Source organism: Physeter macrocephalus, chromosome 21 (genome assembly GCF_002837175.3).
Source record: "Physeter macrocephalus isolate SW-GA chromosome 21, ASM283717v5, whole genome shotgun sequence".
In the NCBI taxonomy this organism is placed as follows: Eukaryota; Metazoa; Chordata; class Mammalia; order Artiodactyla; family Physeteridae; genus Physeter; species Physeter macrocephalus.
In genome coordinates, this window is record NC_041234.1 from 83,120,642 (window position 1) to 83,125,265 (window position 4,624).

Below are 4,624 nucleotides of genomic sequence, written 5' to 3' on the forward strand. Positions count from 1 at the left end.
AGTCAGGGCCCAGCACCTAGGAACAGATCCAGCCTATTGGCTCCTGGATTCGGGGTTGACCAGGCAGGATTCCGAGGACTGCGCTAGACACCCTCGAAACCTCTCCCACCGCGGTTTTCCCATCCTCTTTTTTCCTCCCCTTTCCCTCCCGCTCCCCAATGCCCCCCTCCCTCTTTCCAGGCCGGCCCCTCCCTCTGAGACGCCTCCTCTCTGAGTCATTTCCCCTTCTCCGCCCCAAGACCTTGGCTCTCCCTTCCCTCTGGCTGGAAGGAGAGGAAGGGCAAACTGGCTTTGGGAACCAGGTGAGCGCTTTTCTCAGCGAGGACGAGAAACGCCTCCCGCCGCACCACCCTACCCCCAGCGCCCACTCCGTGGGGAGGAACAGGAAATCGAGGGAGTTCCCTCCCGCTGAGCGGCTGGCTTCCCTGTAGTCCGAAGGCCCCGGTGGCCGAGCGTGAGAGGTGCCACACCCCGCCCGGTGTCTCCTGGGATGCGAGGAGGGAAGCGGCGGCCCAGTTGGACTGGCCTGCCGCAGGCTCGTGCAGGGTGAGCTCAGCGCGCCGGGGAGGGACCTCGCTGCCCGCGAAGCTGGGGGGGCGGGGAGGGCCGGGCCACCAGCCCCCGAGGAAAGCCCGCCCTGGAAAGAGGAGATGGGAGAGGCTCTAGAGGATGCATGTGTGGAGGGGGGGGTCGAGGCGCAGGACTTGGGGAACACGCGTCTGCGCGGAGAGGCGCGGGAGGACGCGCCTGGTTGCAGCAATTTATGGGGGTGTGTGTGGAGAACCTTAGCGCGTGCGTGCGGCGCGTCCGTGGGGGGGTGCGTGCGTGTGGGGGGCCGTGCGTGTGGGGTGCGTGCGTGTAGGCGTGCGTGGGGGGGGAGGAGAGAACAGAAAGGAATGCTGAGGGACGCCGGGGGTGGGGACTGACACCGCGAGCTTGCGGGATTGAGGTAAAGATATCAGAGCATCTCTGGCTGACAGCTCCGAGTCAGCATTCTTAACTTTTTTATTTTTTGAAGGGGGGGGGTGGAGGGTGGACGTGACCCGTTTGAAATTCTAAGGAAAAGTATCGATCATCTCCTCAAAAAGGAAAAACAAAAACAAAAACCCAAACAAAAGCACATGGTGGTTCCTGGGCCCAAGGACGGCCATCCGTAGACCCCAGACTGTGGCTGAAGTCGGGCAGAAAACCCAAATAGGTGACTTAGGTATTCGCCACTGGGTCTTGTGATTTTGCAGCGGGGGAACGGAACAGGTGACCGAGCTGTTGCCTCCTTTCTCTGCGTCCTGGGCTTGGTGGCTTCCAGGCCATGTCACCGTGCCTTTGGGAGGTGGCGCCCTCAGAGTGGGTGTATGAAACGGGGTAGCTCCCCAGGGTACGGCCGCTCCGGGGCCCATGGCTTTCCCCATCCAGCCGGGGCGCCAGGCCTGGCAACCGGGTCCCGTGAGCCGGCCGGCTGGTCAGCCCAGATCTGGGCACCGGCCTCAGACGTGCTGGTCAGCTCCCTGCCCTTGCTCAGGTCCTCAGGTCGGAGCGCAGCGCGTCCTCGGATCCCCGCACCCGCAAGCGTCTCCACGGCCCGGGTGTAGTGTGGGGAGTGCGGCTCTAAGGTTGGCCCTTGGCTGGGTAAGTGACTAGGAGAGCAGCGGATTGGGGTTCTGATTCCGTCTTTATCATTAACTAACTGTGGGATGTGAAGCAATTTCCCTCATCTTTCTGCGCCTCATTTGTAAAATGGGAGAGTAGCTCACAGCGTGGTTGGAAGTGTAAATAAGACTATAATAAATTCCCAGCAAACGGAAGCATTTAATGAATGTCATCATACCTTAAGTATAAATATAAATAAGTAAGTAAGTAGATAAGTTAAGGTAGAAATTGTATCCTGAAAGAATGTATTAAACTGCTGGTTTTCTTTTTGGTCTCTTCTAGGCACACCTAGTTGTGCCATCCTCAGCCAAAGCCCACCAGATCCATCCTGTAAAGTCACACGCCTGAAGTAAGTGGGCTTTTAGTTTGAATCTTTTGTGATGTTCCGAGAGATAAGGCTTAGTCCACCATCAACTCTCACCTAGATTGCTGCCTTGGTCGCCTAGCCTTCACACTTGGCCTGCTTCCCTCCCGTTCATTTTCCCTGTTGCAGTCAGAGTTATCATTCCCTCTGAGCTACAAAGTAACCTGCTGGTTCGGAGCACAGACCTTGGTGTCAGACAGATCTCTTTCAGATCCCAACTGCACCCTGCTCCATCCTGCTCTCATGGAGCTTACAGTCTAGTAGGAGTGATAACAGACATTAATAATCCCACCTATAAGTAGAAAACTGCAAATTGAGATAAGAGCTATGAAGGAAAAATAAGCGATCTATAAGTACTTATAACAGGAGGACTTGACTCTGTCTGGAATGTCAGGGAAGACTCTCCTAAAGAAGTGATGAGAACTGAAGGATCAACTGGGGTAGAAGGAGATAGAGGAGGGATGAATGGAGGAAGTGTTCCACATAGAGGAAACAAACATCATGTGCAGAGACCTGAAGCTAGAACATGTGCAAGGGACTTGAAGTACTGAAAGGTGTCTCCTGTGGCTAGAGCACATTAAGCAAGGGGGAGAGTGTTGGGAGCTGAGACTGGATGGCAGGGCCCCTTAATTATTTTGGGCTTTATCCTAGGAGCATTGGGAATACTCCTACTAAAGGGTTTTGATTAGGTGAATGACATGATTTATCTGTATTTGTTTCTTTTTGAAAAATACATTTATTTATTTATTTTTGGCTGTGTTGGGTTTTATTTGCTGCACACAGGCTTTCTCTAGTTGCGGCAAGTGGGGGCTACTCTGTTGCGGTGCGCGGGCTTCTCATTGCGGTGGCTTCTCTTGTTGCAGAGCACGGGCTCTAGGCATGTGGGCTTCAGTAGTTGTGGCACGCAGGCTCAGTAGTTGTGGCGAACAGGCTTAGTTGCTCCACGGCATGTGGGATCTTCCCGGACCAGGGCTTGAACCCATGTCCCCTGCATTGGCAGGCAGATTCTTAACCACTGCACCAGCAGGGAAGTCCTAGATTTATCTGTATTTCTATGTTTCTTCCTCCCACCTCAGTTTTACTAAGATATAATTGATATATAACATTGTACAGTTTAAGATGTACATAACAACATAATGATTTGATATGTTTATATATTGCAAACATAATGGTTTGATATGTTTATATATTGCAAAATGATTACCATAGTATTTCTTGAGTAATGCACAACTATATGCTCATTAGAACAAAATAATCAAACAACACAAGTATATAAATTGTGAAAGTCCAATTTGTATTTTTCTTTCTATGCATTAGAATACATATGTACACATATATAATACAATAGATGTATACATTATTCCATATATAGAATTATGTATGTAATATAGCAACTAGCTTTTTCCACTTAACAGTGTGTCTTTGACTTTTTCCGTGTCTATTTTTTAATTACTCAATAATATATAAGTATATTTTCATGGTAAAAGATTGAAACAGTACACAGGTGTAGAGATAGTAAATCTTAAAACTTGCCTTTTCTGCTCCCTCTATAGTTGTTACTTCCACCCCCACCCACCATAAAAAGCAAAACAAAGAATAAACTAATTGTCACCAGTTTGGTGAGTATCCTTACAATCGCCTTTGCATGCATTTATATGAATAAATAAGTCCTTATACCATATATAATTTACTCATATCATTATGCAGCTTTTAAATTTCTTATTTATTGACGTAATTACACAATTGACACACGAATACATTTTTCTTTCAGAGGATTAGAATGTTACAGGGAAGGCTAAAACCTCCTTTAGTTGTCATTGATTTCCTCCCTGATTCTCTCCCTCCCTACTCACTGTTGGACTTAGCTTCTTCCAGACCTTTTCTCTCTCTCTCTCTCTTTCTCTCTCTGTCTCTCACACACACAATATATAGTATTATTTAGTGTTATTTAAAAATGTAAATTATTTATACACCAGTAAAGATGTTAAATATATATATATATAAATTTTATTATGCTTATATGTATTGTTCTGCTACTTGCTAATTTTCACCCAACATAATGTCTGAGAACTTTTCATGTTAGTACATGTAAATCTAACTTGTTCTTTTTCACTGTTTCGGAGTATTCTACAGAACAGATATGCTCAAATTCATTTAGCCATTTCCCCATTGTCATGATTATCTCCAAGTTTTTTGCTAATATAAAATGTGCTGCAATGTATATCCTTCTACATGCCTCCCTCTTTCCTTTCTCTACTCACTTCTAAATGCTACCTTTAATCAATACTAGATTCTTATGCATATTTAGGTTTGTTTCAGAATTCTTTATTTGGTTCTACTGATCCATTTATTTATACTTGCATTCATACCACACTTTAAATTTCTATAGTTTTATAACGTTTGATATCTGACATGGAAAGTCATCTTTTTTCTTCAATTTTGTGTTATTCTTGCATATTTACTTTTTAATATGGATTTTAATATGGATTTTAGAATCAAATTATCATACCCAAATAGAATCTTTTTTTTTAAACATCTTTATTGGAGTATAATTGCTTTACAATGGTGTGTTAGTTTCTGATTTACAACAAAGTGAATCAGTTATACATATAC

General features: G+C 46.1%; 1 protein-coding gene across 11 annotated transcripts in view; it reads left to right on the forward strand.

Annotated features, from left to right (window-relative positions):
• Positions 1–233: 233 nt before the first annotated feature.
• Positions 234–4,624, forward strand: part of LOC102974348 (NACHT, LRR and PYD domains-containing protein 12) — a 46,412-nt gene continuing 42,021 nt past the window's right edge. For 4 of the 11 annotated variants that reach the window (XR_003677858.2, XM_055081749.1, XM_055081750.1 and 1 more), the window contains exon 1: positions 1,930–1,996. The gene's annotated coding sequence lies outside the window, so the exon portion shown is untranslated. Of the gene's footprint in view, positions 303–469; positions 547–930; positions 950–1,503; positions 1,627–1,929; positions 1,997–3,564; positions 3,631–4,624 lie in introns of those variants that run through there. The other 7 variants (XM_028482508.1, XM_024128134.2, XM_024128133.3 and 4 more) reach the window with 7 other exon arrangements.